At 40.9% G+C, this 15,237-nt stretch overlaps 1 protein-coding gene across 1 annotated transcript in view; it reads right to left on the reverse strand.

Moving 5' to 3' along the window:
• Window positions 1-14,278, reverse strand: part of ripor1 (RHO family interacting cell polarization regulator 1) — an 86,695-nt gene extending 72,417 nt beyond the window's left edge. Inside the window, exon 1 of the mRNA XM_017433925.3 lies at window positions 14,099-14,278. The gene's annotated coding sequence lies outside the window, so the exon portion shown is untranslated. The remainder of the gene's footprint in view (window positions 1-14,098) is intronic.
• Window positions 14,279-15,237: the final 959 nt, after the last annotated feature.

Genomic DNA, 15,237 nt, shown 5'->3' on the forward strand with positions numbered 1-15,237 from the left:
GGGGTCTTTGGGCTGCACTTCGTCGGGTCCCTCACCTAGGACCTGTCTGCCTTGGGTGACCCTACTAGGGGCATGAAGCCCCTGACAGCATAGCTCCTAGGATCATTGGGACACTCAAACCCCTCCACCATGATAAGGTGGCAGCCCAGGGAGAGGAGATTTGTAAGTGTACAGTATTATTCACAAATGTGTAAGACAGTACATAAGTGTGTACCTCAACATTCACAAATGTGTAAAAAGTTTCTAAAATTTATACTATTCTGTGAATTCTGAATTTTTTAGACTAATTTATTTCCATACAGCAGTGCCACCCAGTGAATATAATCAGTGTCATATACACTATTCAATAAGGTGAATGAGGACTAACAGCCAGTTAGGTTTTTAGAGTTTTAAATACAGCATTTTGACAGCACAAAATAAGTCTAGCATAATGGTTGGTTAGGGTGTTAATAATAAGGGTGGTATTAAAAATATAAAAGTCACCAAAAGAATTCACTACTTAGGAACTAAATAGTTTTTGTATTGTTCTGTATATTCTAATATAGAGCTTGTTAAAAACGTTTGCTTTTAATGTCCCGACTTCCCCTTCCCCTAACCATACACATACACACACATTCACATTTTACGTATTACATTATCTGTGTTTAAGTCTGTCTGCCCAAATATATACAGTTGTATNATCACTCCCAGAAATACACACAAACATCATAGATTCAACATGATTTTCCTGAATTCTGATCAATTAATTTGAATTAAACACATGTCATAGCTGCTGAAGATCAGGGCTCTCAAGTTTTGATTTTTCTCTCCATCCTCTCAGCTGTTATATTGTAAATACTGATCAGTAAACAGCTGTAACTTGTTATTTATTAGTATTAGTAGCTTTAGCTAACCTGAACATTTCCAGGCCTCCTCTTGATGCTCAGACAGAACTTCCTGCTATCTTTCAACCACTTTGAAAAGCTTTCTTTCATGCCTGCATCTTTATCTTTCTGCCTCTTCGGTTTTCTGGCTCTCCATCTTTAGCTCTCTGTCATCAGATGACAACACGACTCACATGAAAACAATCGTGCTCCTGCAGGACAAGGGACGGGGACTAAATATGGGACTGTCCAGCCCAATGTGGGACGGTTGGCAAGTACGCAGTAACAACAGGTGGTGGGCATGTGTTTCAGTTGTCTGAAGTCTTCTAATCCTCCTGTACTTCACTTGTTTTAAAGTAATATGTGCCATCTGTAAAGATCACATTCATTTCACCAGTTTCCAGATCATATTAATCTCTACAGTCAGACATGTAAAACTGTAAGGAAAACAAAGCTTCGACATACAACGAGAGTAGATCTACACGATGCATAACACCCAAACATACGAGTCAATATGACAGCCATCCAACCCTCCAGCTCTTTACAGCAGGACTGTTCCCCACAGGAAGACAAAACCCAAAGACACATTTATAAATCAAACTAGAGGACTGGGATTTTCTGTTAGAATGCAGTATGAAGTGCTGAATGACTATGCTGAAATTTGCAGAAGCTGAAATTGAGCAGAACACTAGTTGCTAAAAGAAGCATAACACTGGCTAAAATCTAACAGTAGCAAAAAGCTAGGAAGAAGCTGAAAACAGCAAAAGGCTAACTAAAACTAAACATAAAAATAGGTAGCTAAAAGTTCATCTTATGTTTAGAAAAGGATATACGGCCACTTAGCTCAAATGTAAAACACAATGTTCTACAAGATTTCACATTGTATCATCTCAACTTGCACAAGATTTGTAACCATTCATACCATAAAATTAACTGAGTAATGGCCATAGACATGCATCCAATGATTACTTTCTGAATGTCAAATTTAATTCTGTCCAGTTGTTCATAAGATATTTTGCTAACAGACAAAAAGGGTTGACCAAAAGAGTTAATGCCAAATTTTTAAACCTTCAAGGTCAGAGCCCATTTTGGCTGTTATTAAATACTTTGGATTTTGTCTTTATACACTTAATCAAACCATACCCGTGTTTGGTATAATTTCTTTCAGCACAACTTCACTCATATTTTTTCTTTTCTTTTACTTTAATCTACTTTATTAACAAATTAGGACTCAAAATACTCAACAATCATCAATTCCGAATTGAAAAACATACTATGTATTATAATAAAATCACAAATATACTCAATGAACTGTTTTGGATCTTGAAAAAGTAAACATAGCTTGCAATTGAAATTCAGTGAAACTAAATGCAGATATTTATTATAAAAATATATATTTCTAGACATGTTTTACCTTGCCATCTATATTTCTTTAAGATAAACCTTGTTCCAATTTACACAGAAAATACACAAGTGCTTTGTATTTCAAGAGTTCCAAATAATGCAAAGGTAGCATAAGAGGTAAAATTAAGGACTAATTACACTAAATACAAATACTTCACATCATATGCAATAAGCAGATTTTTTTGTTTTTAATTTATGCAACTCTATAAAGCAGTTTCCATTTCACAAAGGCCCTAAACTGGATCAAGGCAGTTTTTTGCCTTGGCCACAATATTTTCATCATCAGCTAATTCCTTGCTTCGGTGATAATGAACCTGGTTCTAAATAACTTGTCATACAATGATGTTCCCTTGTTCTCACTACTTTTTTTGTCATCCTCTGGGTAACTGGGGTGGATGTACCAAAGCCAAGTACTGAATTTATCTCACGCCATCAAGCTGGCTAGAAACGGCACAAAGATAATTGTGTTTCATTTTCAATAATACTTGCTGCTCAGCAGTGACACCAGCAATGTGTATATATAAGGAGTCCAAGAAACTGGCATTGCTCCTCCACTTCAACATCAACCAATTTGTACTTCTTCCCCATTTCATTCTGGTGTTCCTTCAGAGGTTTTGCACTGTGGATGGGGAGAAGTACGGCTGGAACAGGCCCAGAGGTGAACAGGCTGCACTGGTGTCTACCTGGCCTCCTGGTGTTCCCTGTGGCACGAGCGAGCTGACTTGTAGGCCAGAGTTGAATCCTGCTCTCCAGAGCTCTAAAGGTCCCGGTCCACTCTACTCCGCTTGCTTTGCACGCATTTCCACTGGCATTTGTTTGAGGACGGCCCTGCTTTTTTGGTCCCTGCTTCGGAGTAGGGCCAGCCCGGCAGCACTGCTTTGGTGGGTGGCGCAAGCTTAGCTCCTGTTCACTCATTGGTCGTGGGTGTGACCAGATGCAAGCATAAAGAGCGAACGGTAGGAATATAAACAACAGCGTTAGTTTACCCTGCAATGTTTATGCCATCTGTCCCCCACCTGAAGGCGCTGTAAAGCCTGAAATCTCCGGAGGATAACAGCTGTCATACTCCGTGTAACAATCGTGGCATCCAGAGCATTTCTTCCACTGCGCCTCTCTTCCTGAAGTCACAGGAGAGTCCCCAAAAGTTTAAAAAACAGCAACAACACAAGGCCAACATTGTCCATAGCGCTTCCGTTGTTTACACAACTTGCGCCAAGTTTTCGTAGCGTGCATCCCCCCCCTCCCACAACACCAGGAGGCATTCCTCTGCTATCGACCAAACTGGCCGGTGTAGACGCGATGCATTCTTTATAGAGCCGAGCAGAGTAGAGTGGAGTAGAGCGGGACTTCTGAATTAGAGCCCGTGTAAAAGGGGCAATAGTCCCCAAGCCAGACAAGGCGCAACCCTCAGTCTCTGGGGCCGTGCCGGCCATGGAGCGAAGTCGGGTAAAGCTGGTGGATTACCCTCCACTAGGTAACCCCTTGGCCTGGGCTGCCAACCCAGAGCCGCTGCTGGGGACAGCAGTGGTGAAGATGCTGAGGGGGCTGTGACTGTGCAGACTATTTGCGTGCCAACGACTCCTATTCTCCAGTCTGTATTTGGCCAGCGCTAATTGCTTAATCACCCGCAAGGGCTCTGACCAGTATGATTGCAGTTTATTTTGCAGATGAAGCCATTTGATCCTGACCCAATCCCCTGCAACCAGTGAGGGGGTCTGCACTCGGTGCGTGGCATCAAACCTGTCTTTCATCCGAGCCTGTGAACCCTTTACCTGACTTCTGACCTTCTGGAGCCCTGAGCTCCCACGTGCAGGGGCTGGCTCAGCTCTCAGGCACTCCAGTGGTTGCTTCAGTTTGCTCCCGATCATTAACGCTGCTGGTTACGCTCCTGTGGTGGAAGGCTTGGATGACCGGATGGTCAGGAGAGTTTGGTTGAGAGTGTCGCTAAAGGTTCTCCCTTCCTCCACACAGGCTAAGATTCCATTTTTGAGAGTTTTATTCAGTTTTTCCACTCCGCCATTGCTCTCTGGGTGATACACTGCCATCCTGATGTGCTTGATGGACCGCACTATGAGGAACTCTGTGAACTCCGCTGAGGTGAACTGGGCCCCATTATCCGTTGTGACAACACTGGGGAGGCCCCAGTGCCCAAACAGATTGTCCAAGCAATCTATGATGGTGTGTGCAGTGATGGAGCTCAGTTAGCAAACCTCAGGCTACTTCGAGTGAAGATCATGAACAACCAGCAAGTAGCAAGCATGAGCAGGTGCCCTGTCAAGTTCCCCACATATATCAACCTGAATATGTTCCCAAGGTGAAGATGGCCAAGGGGTTGGGGTGAGAGGAGCTGTGGCATGCTGGCCAGTTTGCCCACTCAGAAGGCACCAATCACAGTTATGCACCAGCTCCTCAACATCAGAGTCAATACAGGGCCACCACACCGTATCACGGCAGTGCTGCTTCACCTTGACCACCCCCACGTGCCCCTCATGCGCCATGTGTAGTACTCTGGACCTGAGATTTTCTGAAATGACTGCCTGGTGGCCACGAGCTAGGCACACTGTCACCCAGCAGGAGAGCTCGTTGCAGAAACAGTAATAGAGAAGCACCCTGTCATCCACTTTGGTAGGCCACCTATCCTGCACATAGGTGCAGAGCATTGTGAGTGTCTCGTCCGCAGCTGAGGCCTGCTGCAGCTCTGCCAGGGTGACTATTAAACTGAGGGAGCCATGCAGGATGTGGACCCAGTCTTCGTCGCTCTCTGTATCTGATGTTACTCCACCCATCTCCTTTGTCATTGACACAGCTCTTGACAGGAGATTGGCCACCATGTTGGCCCGCCCAGGCATTAACTCCAAGCTGAAATTGTACTGATTTAGCCTGTCAGCCCACCGCAGCAATCTCATGGGCCTGTGCCTGTACATTGTGTATATTATTGTGTACATACACACACACGCACGCACGCACGCACGCACGCACGCACACATTCATATATATATACATACATACATTGCCAAAAGTATTCGCTCACTTCCCGTCACATGCATACAGTATGTATTTAAGAGACATCCCATTCTTAATCCATAGGGTTTAATATGATGTTGGCCCACCCTTTGCAGATGTAACAGCCTCAACTCTTCCGGGAAGGCTTTCCACAGGTTTAGGAGTGTCTATGGGAATTTCTGACCATTCAGCACATTTGTGAGATCAGACACTGATGTTGGACAGAAAGCCTGGCTCACCTCTAATTTATCCCAAAGGTGTCTATCAGGTTAAGGTCAGGACTCTGTGCAGACCAGTCAAGTTCTTCCACATGAGACTCGCTCATCCATGTCTTTATGGTGCGCAGTCATGGTGGAACAGGAAGGGGCCATCTTTAAACTGTTCCCACAAAGTTGGGAGCATGAAATTGTCCAAAATGTCTTGGTATGCTGAAGCAGTCAGAGTTCATTTCAGTGGAACTAAGCGGCCGAGCCCAGCTCCAGAAAAACAATCCCACACCATAATCCCCCCTCCACCAAACTTTACACTTGGCACAATGCAGTCAGACAAATACCGTTCTCCTAGCAACCGCCAAACTCAGACTTGTCCATTGGATTGGCCAGACAGAGAAGTGTAATTTGTCCAGAGAACAGGTCTCCACTGCTCTAGAGTCCAGTGGCGGCGTGCTTTACACCACTGCATCTGACGCTTTGTATTGTATTGCCCTTGGTGATGTAAGACTTTGATGCAGCTGCTCCTTAATGGAAACTTACATTAAGCTCTCTGCACACTGTTCTTGAGCTAATCTGATGGCCACATGAAGTTTGGAGGTCTGTAGATATTGATTCTACAGAATATCTGTGACCTCTGGGCACTATGCTCCTCAGCATCCACTGAGCCTGCTCCTGAGAGCAACCCATTCTTTCACAAATGTTTATAGAAGCAGTCTGCATGCCTAGGTGCTTGATTTTATACACCTGTGGCCATGGAAATGATTGGAACACCTGAATTCAGTGATTTGGATGAGCAAGTGAATAGTTTTGACACACACACACACACTATAAGCTATAGCTATAAATATTCAGAAGTTTGCCTTACCTCTCATCGCAGTAGATAAAAGACAGATCAGTCACTTCATCATCCTTAGCTCTACTTCTCTCCTTCTCCAATGATGAGGTTAAAATAAGCTCATGTTCTGCCTGTTCCTCTCCAAAAAAAAAAAACCTCGATTTACATTCAGTACACACATCTCCTAAAACACTACGTGTTATTGAGCTTTTCTTTTCTTCTCTTTCAAACACTCTCTCTTGCTCCTGATAAAACAGTCCATCTTCGCACTATGAACTCCTGCAGTTGACTTCTAGTTTAACAATGTTTACGCCTCAACCGGATTGGGTCAGACCTCTCAGGTAAATTCATCACATAGTCTCAGCAGATTCAACCACTTTCTTCCGTTTTGTAAAATGCCAAAAAAAAGACAAACATATTGAAAGAAATGCAAGGCCGGCCTTCACCTCCATTCCACTTTTACACTGGGATAATTTTTTTATACTATCAAATTGAAATTATCAAATTTCTGGTTTTACATGTATTATCAAAATCTGCACTTTTAAGTGAAGTTGACAGAAGCACTCCAGGTACTTTAAAAACACCATGTGATCTGATGACACCAGCATAATCAGTCTTTTGATAGTTAAGCTGTCAGAAGGGGGAAAGACGGAGGCGAACCCACTACGCAGATTCATAGTAAAAATTAAAGAAAACAATTTATTTAACTTAAATAAACAAACAAAAAGGCTGGCGTGGCAGCAAAACTAACATTAACAAAATACAAAAACAAGGGACCGGGCATGGCAAGACAAGAAGACAAACAGAATGATCCAGTGGTGTGTGGGAGAAATGACCGGGTTTTTAATCAGGAGGTGATTGGAAAGTGGGCACAGGTGAAGCAATTAACAAGACTAGAGACAGGTGTAGATGGGCGTGGCAGAAAGGCAAAAGAGTGACTGGGGAGGAGTGAATAGTGACAGCAAACATGAACAGGAAAAACTAAACTGAAACAATAACTCAAACAGAAACAAGATAATAATAAAAAAAACAAACCAAAAATACCAAAACTATGACATAAGCAAAGATCTTGTGTAATGTGTAGCACTCAGATTATGAGTTGGGGATGACTCTCAACTGCTACCACACCAAATATTATCTTAATATCTATAAAACTAACAGAGTTGTAACCGTGTTTATGTTTGCTAAGGTTGATTTGCTGTGGCAGCCATCTTGAATCAGACTGACTCCAGAACTTAATTAGTTGTAGACATTTATCCGATTACTTTCTTAGAGGCTCAATAAAAAACTGTCCAGTTGCTTGCAGCTTTAATAATTATTATGTTCATTTTAGCTACACAGTGGAGCAGTTGTTGGAGCTGTCACCTCACAACATAAAAGGTTGCTGGTTCACAACCTGGTTGCAGCCTTTCTGCATGTGTTTTCTCCAGATACTCCAGTTTCATTCCACAGACCAAAAACATGCATGTGAGGTGAATTAGTAACTAAATTGTCCTTAGCAGTGAGTGAGGGTGTGAATGATTGTCTGCCTTGTTTGTCTCTATGTGTCCCTGTGATGGACTTGTGTTCCCTTACAAATGTGGAAATGTGGGAATCACATGTGACTTTCATGGGATTTTTTTGTAAGGGTTGTCCGGGTGTATCCCACGTCTCACACAATGATCAGTCGCTGGACATAGGCACCAGCTCCCTACGATCCTGCCGTGTCTGGATGACTTTCTTTTTATCTTTATTAATTTTTTGTCTTGTTTACAGTTTCAGGAGGATAGGCTAAAGAACTACAGTAATAAGTTATTTTCAGGAAAGAATGTGTTTGAGCATTGGCACACCCTAGAGGAACAAACCTTGTACTGTATAATACCATACTAGTTGTTAAAACAAATTATTTTAATCTAGTGAAGTACGGTAAGCTTGGTAATGAGCTGACAGACTGTCCTAGTTTTCTAAGCCCCGTATGACTGACTTTGTGTATGTGTGCATGTATTGTGTGTGTGTGTGTTTGTGGACTGGAAGTGGGGACTTTCCAGTTAATCTCCAGCTGGCTAGTAAGCAGCTTAACTGTCACTGGAGTGCTGCAGGCCAATTACTAACTTGTGGCAAGTTTAATATGGTTCAGAGTCACACATCACCACACCGCTATAAATAAACTTAACAATGAAACTCATTGTAAACTAAACATAAAGTTTAATTTCTGTTCCTGTTTGGATGGTGGCCATCTTGAATTGAACTGAGTAAAAAAAGTTAATCAGTTGTAGATGCTTGTGCAATGATTGCTTTCTGAAAGTTGAATTAAAATCCAACTAGTGGGTTATGAGATAATATAACTGTACTACACATGCACACACAGAAGAGTGCAAAAAATCTTATTGCCCTTTCACTTTGGACAATAAAAGCTTTTCAAAGCGATTAAAGAGTAACAGTAGCAGCAGTAAAACAATACTATTTAATGACAAACTAACCCATCAATGACTGGGCTTCCTTCATTCTGTTGTTTTCTTAAGTCTAAAAGAAGAAACAGGTTCAGCAAAGACCAAAATAGTTGTTCTTCTTAATGTAACATATGATTACTAGAGTGGCTCACTTCTACATGAGTCAATAAGTTACGGTATGTTTAACTGCATGGACACAGATTACCGTGTGTTCAGCTGAGTCAGAGGTGTGATAATGGTAGTGACTTACCCAGTGTCTTTTCAAAAGGTTAAACTTACGTGTATTTATAGTTGATGACCACTTCAGTGTTTCTGACCACCTTACATCACTGCAGAAAAATACTATTTATCAAAAAAATTTCCCCCATAAACTAGTCAGGCTTTTTAAAGCTATCTCAGCCTGAAATATAAATATCAAATATAAATGACTTTTTAATTTTTAGTTTCTTAAGGCTCTTTAATTTTACAAAACTCCACTATTCAGTTTTTGTTTTTTAATCGACAATTTATTTATTTTATGGCAATTTTTGAAAAAGTGGTTTTTTTTCTGCATTAGGAAGCCTAAATGGTGTAGATCTGATGGTGCAGCCCAAGTGGGTCCTAGCTCCAAATAAAATCTAGAATCAGACTATTGACCTTTCGGAAATAAACTAATAGGTGCAAAATTGGAATACACTGAAATAGATATAAGAAGTGAGGGAAGATATTCATTTTGACAGCATTAATTCTAGTAGCCACAGAAAGATTTAGGAGAGACCATGGCACGAAATAGTTTCATTTGTGTCAGCAAAGAGAGAAATTTTTTTTTATAAAGATTAACCATTGTATCAGTTATGTACACTCCAAGATAGAAAAATCTGAATTGGATATTCTGAATGGCAGATTATTGAGCAGATGCTCTTTTACCTTTCTGTTAACAGCAAATACCTCACCTTTGCTAAATTTAGGTTTATATCCAGAAATTTTACTAAATGCATCTCGAACTGAAAGGACAGCAGGAATAGAGAGTGACAGGTCAGACAGGAGTATCAAAAAGTCTTCAGCAAAGAGGGCCGCCTTCAACTCCACACCATTTCTAGTTGGGCTGGATGTATCCGAATGAAACGGTTAAGCAATGGACAGAGGCTTCATTATAATGGAAAATAAAAGTGGAGTTAATGGGCATCTCTTCCCTGTAAAGTGGTGTAACTGAAAATTTTCTGAATTTTTGATACCATCAACTCAAAATCGGTGACAAGTTTAGGTTATCTATCATTACCTTGATGTGCCGCAGCAAATTCTTATTAGCATCCCACTTTTCAGGGAAGTCTAGATCCAAGGTCTGGAGGCATGGTCTTCCTCGGCCGGCCCTGGCAGACTCATTTTTCATCCACAGACTCAACATTTATCCAGGTATGACTCAGAGGATGTAGAGTTTCTGGTAACTCTTCGAAAATATTTAGCTGTGACAAGTGATGGACAGACTTCAAGCATCATTCAAAATATATTATAAGCATTATTATTTTACATTAATATTTATCATCTGCATGGTTTTTAGACATGGGCAGTTGGGGCTGTGGCCTTAGATCAGGGGTGTCCAACCCTGGTCCTTAAGGACCACTATCCTGCATGTTTTACTTGTTTCTCTGCTCCAACACATCTGATTTTAATCAATGGGTGATTAACAGGCTTCTGCAAAACACGAAGAGGTAATTTAACCATTGTGAGCGAGACCTTTAAGGCTAGTTTCATTCAAACTGTTTATGCAGCATTCTTGACTTATTATTTTGTGTGGGTGTATTAAACATTATGTGGTTAACATAACCTGCCTGCCTCCTTGTCCAGCGTTTAGGTCCTCCTTATTATTCATCAGAGCCACAACAATAAACATTGAATGAGCGGGTTTAACCAAAAATGGTTAGTTGAGCCAAAATTCAGCAGGTGGCTTTACAAGACCGAATATGGTAAACATGTTTTGTGCTTAGTGAAAATATTATTCTTGTTTAACAGTAAAATGATGCTATTAAATTCAGCATTAGATATGCACAGTACAGTACAGCATCTGTCTGTTTGTCAGTGTTGTCTGTTGTTATTCATTGGCCTTGACGTGAGACGTGTGTTGGTGCCTTGTTTGCACTTATCATTTATGTTAATTAAATTTCTTTTATAAATGTGACTTAAATTAGGATTTAAATTAGATGCAATCAAGTACTGTTTATTTTAATTGTATTTTTGTTTAAAAAAGGATTTCAAAAGTACCTTTTTGTAAAACTGTAGTTGTGTACATATATGGCACAAATATCTTACAATATCAAATAATAAATAGCCATATTTTTGACTTTCTGTCAACTTTAATCTTTTTTTTTACTAAATCACGGTCGACCGGCGGTCAGCCAGAGATCGGCCGGCAAACGGCCACCTACCTCCGAGCTTAGCCCCTTTTCTGGGGGAAACCCTGCACAGGCAGCATAAAGTACATGAGACAAAGTTTGAAAATGAGTTATTTAAGCCTTTATGTTTTTCTTTATAAATAAATACAAGGACAGAATCAGATGGGTGAGCACAGTGTCTATTTATCTCTTTGTATCGGTTTCATGCAACATGTTAGCTCAGGCAGGATAATCAGTTAATTAGGTCATCAAACAGAGAGAGTCCTACAAAACAACAATGGGCTCATTGTACATTTCACTGAGAGCAACATTTGGAGAGAATGCTTATGAGTTTGAGAGAACATTCCCACAGATAGCCTGAACAAAACTTTCTCACCTATTAAAGTGACATTAAAATCATTTCTTTTGGGAATCAAGCAAACAACTCTTTGTATTTGTTTTGGATAGCAAAGTACTGCCATGAAATGTGTGGCATTTTATTTTAACACCATGCTGAATGTTATCATGTCATAAAAATATAGACAACGTAAGTTATAATTTATGCCTTTTAAGTAATTTTCAGAAATCTTAAAAACAAACAAACAAACAAAAAAGACTATGAACATCACGTGATCTTCATTTTAAATAATTTTTCAATCCATCTAGATAAAATAAATAAAAATGTGGAGTATCTTAGCTGTTCCTAGGACTGTGGTCTTCTGCACAGAGGACTCTGAGGTTGTTCCTGGGAACCGTTGGAGCCACTCTTCCAGTTTGGGGGTCACAGCACCGAGTGCTCTGATGACCACTGGTACCACTCAGTCCTTGACTTTCCACAGCTTCCCTATTTCCTCTTTCAGTCCTTGGTATTTATCCAGCTTCTCGTGCTCCTTCCTGATGTTACAGTCACTTGGGACTGCTACATCTATCACCACTGCTGTCTTCTGTATCTTATCTATCACCACAATGTCTGGTTGGTTAGCCATCACCTGTTTGTCAGATCTCACAGTATTTTAGCCCTGCCACTCTCCACCACCTTAGGTGGAGTGTCCTACTTTGACTGTGGGACTTCCAGTCGATATTCGAAACAGATATTCTTGTACAGTATTCCAGTAAACAGGAACGTTCCATGTACACTTTGCCTGCCTGCATCTTACATCCCGCTATAATGTGCTGGACTGTTTCAGGTGCATCTTTACACAGCCTGCATCTTGCTGGACTTGGAGTGAAACTCTGCATGCATTGGGAGGAGTTTGGTCTTTTCATGTCAGTGGCTCCCATCTCCTCCTTTGGCCAGGTTATTACACCAGCAGGGTATCTGATGATGGGCACTGCATGTGTTGATGGCTTGAACTTTGTTCTTTCCATTCAGCTGGCTCTTCAGGACCTACCTTACTCTGTAGGTACTTTGTTGTGGCTGACTTCCTTGTGGTCTCATCCTGGTTGCCATTTGTCTGCGAGATTCCAAGGTACATGTAGCTGTCTTGGACATTTGCAATGTTGCCTTAAGGTAAGTCATCCCCTTCAGTTGTGATCACCTTTTAGGGTTTCCCCCAGAAAAGAGGCTAAGCCCGGTGGTAGGTGGCCGTTCGCCAGCCTACGGCCGGCTGACCGTGATTTAGTAAAAAAAAAAAGATTAAAGTTGACAGGAAAGTTGAAAATATGGCTATTTATTATGTGATATTGTAAGATATTTGTGCCAAATATTTACACAACTACAGTTTTACAAAAAGGTACTTTTGAAATACTTTTTTAAACAAAAATACCAGGCTTATAATACACTCGTGGAAACACTGGCTTGCCTTGATAACAGTTTTTACATTCCATTAGGTATTTTAAGTTGAGTTGAGTTGTAGATGTACAGGCAGTGATTAGTTTCTAAGTGCTTCATTCAAATCCATCCAATGGTTTATGAGATATTTTGCTAACAGTATGTAACAAAAAGGTTTATGTTAAAACACAGCATTTGATTGAAGAGTATTAAAAGAAGTTTCAAATGATATCCAGCTTATCTATTCGGATTAACAAATTTAAAAGTTATAGTATTTAAAAAAAGAAAATCTAAATTTTGGGTCCCGATTTACCATTGTGCAGTCTGAAAAGTTGTCATCAGTCAGAAAAAGTGGCTAAATTCTGCAATTTTGTAATTTTTAGTTATTGCTGTGAAACCTTCAGCAAATGTTCTTTAATGAATGATCAGAATTTTATGGCTTTGATTAAAATAATAATAAAAGCAATTATCTGTTCTATTAAATACTTAATAATAAACCTCTAGTCACCCTAAAGTTTGAGTTTGTTACACGGGAATTTGTACTGTCAGTATACTGTCATTCGACATTGTCATTTCAACATTATGTTAAGAATCAAAACAAAGGTATGTGCTGACAGATCAAACTGGATGATTTTTGGGATACATGTCATTGAAAACAAACCAAAAGTCAGGATTGTTGAAAAAGTATTTTTGCTCCTTCCGCAAAAATCAAACAGGTTTTGTTGGAGTAAAATTTCCAAAATAATCCCAGGACTCTCTAAACATAGGGTAAACAACTAGAAGACTAATTAAATTCTGGGCACTTTTCCTATTTATGATCAATGCACATTCCTATTATTCCAACCCACGAACCAAGGATATATACATTTTTAGAGGATGGTCCTGTCAGGTATTAAAATCACGAATTCAGTGGTTTGAACCAGTCATGCAGCACAGAGAGGAACAGACCGAACAGACAGGGCTGAGTCCAACAGGTAGATGTTGCCTCGATACACACAGAACATTATCGCCTTCATAACACCGTCAACATCTACTCAGACAGGCGGGTAAACGGATCTGGAGGGGGAACACAACTCCATTCAACACCGGTTCTTCGTCTTGTTGCGTGAAAGACAAAACCGGGCAGAACCAGGCGAACACAGTTGGACGCGACACAGAACTTATGTTAAACGGAGCAAATCATGACTCGAGAGGACGAAACATGGTGCGACAGCATGAAAAGAAGTCACGTACATACTGTCTCCTGCGTCCTCTAAGCTGACGCCGGTCTGTGTCCTGTGTCCTCTCGTCCTCTGAGCTGACAGCGGTCTGTCTCCAGTGTCCTCCTGTCTGTCTCCTCCTCAGAGAGGAGCTGTGCAGCAAAACGTGCCGCTCTCCTGTCGGTCCATCTTCTCCTGCTACATCCACACAGCGTCCATCTCACCTCCGGCAATCTCCCACCTGCCGGTGATGCGCAGTGGGGAGCGCGCCTGCCGAGCTCTATGGCGTTACTTTTGTGCCACCAAGTTGAGCGCGCAGTGACACTGATTTGAGAGTACAGACCGCTCAACTCTGACAAACTGCTCGCGCTCGGCTCTCTCTCTGCTCGCGCTCGGCTCTCTCTCTGCTCGCGCTCGCCTCTCTCTGCTCGCGCTCGGCTCTGACAAACCGCTTGCTCGCTCTGCTCTCTCTGCACTCACAACCCAAAGTTGTATGTAAATGAGCCACATGTTCTATTGTCTCCCTCTATTTATACCAGAATGAGTCGAATACAATGACAAGTTTTCATCATCCCCCTGGTGAGAAAACATTTCTTGAAATGAGACAATTTTTTTCTTGTTCTAAATCTTTATTGAAGTTCAAAACAAAAGAAGGTACACGTTGTACAACAGCTGAAAATCTGCAGAATTTAACTTGCACAATAATATACGTAATTAATAACTGCTTGCTTTGCCGTTACTGTATGTCCAGCACAGGCAACAGTCATCAATTTAGGTGAAGTCGGTTATCACCTGAAAGAAAATGATGCATTATCTCATAAGGGATAGCACTAACAAAGTAGCCCACTTTGGTTTGTTTTGAAGCAAGACGGGGGGATGGTGACCTCTGGTTGACCTAAAAAATCATTTTTAATATCTCAGAAACCAAAGCTGCACAAACGAAAATTTTAACGGCAGAAACGAAGCACTAACCACTCAGACTATTTGCTGTATTTTTTGACGTGTGTGGGGTGTTCACTAGTTAAAATAAATAAACACTTATAATAATAAACACAATACAGGAAACTGTCAACATTGTGGAAGAAGGGAGACAATAGAACATGTTATTTTAGAGTGTAGAAGGTATGAGAAAGGAAGGAGAATATTTTTGGAGGAACTTATGAAAAAAAAAGA

The sequence above is a fragment of the Kryptolebias marmoratus genome, linkage group LG11, assembly GCF_001649575.2.
Source record: "Kryptolebias marmoratus isolate JLee-2015 linkage group LG11, ASM164957v2, whole genome shotgun sequence".
NCBI classification, from domain to species: Eukaryota; Metazoa; Chordata; class Actinopteri; order Cyprinodontiformes; family Rivulidae; genus Kryptolebias; species Kryptolebias marmoratus.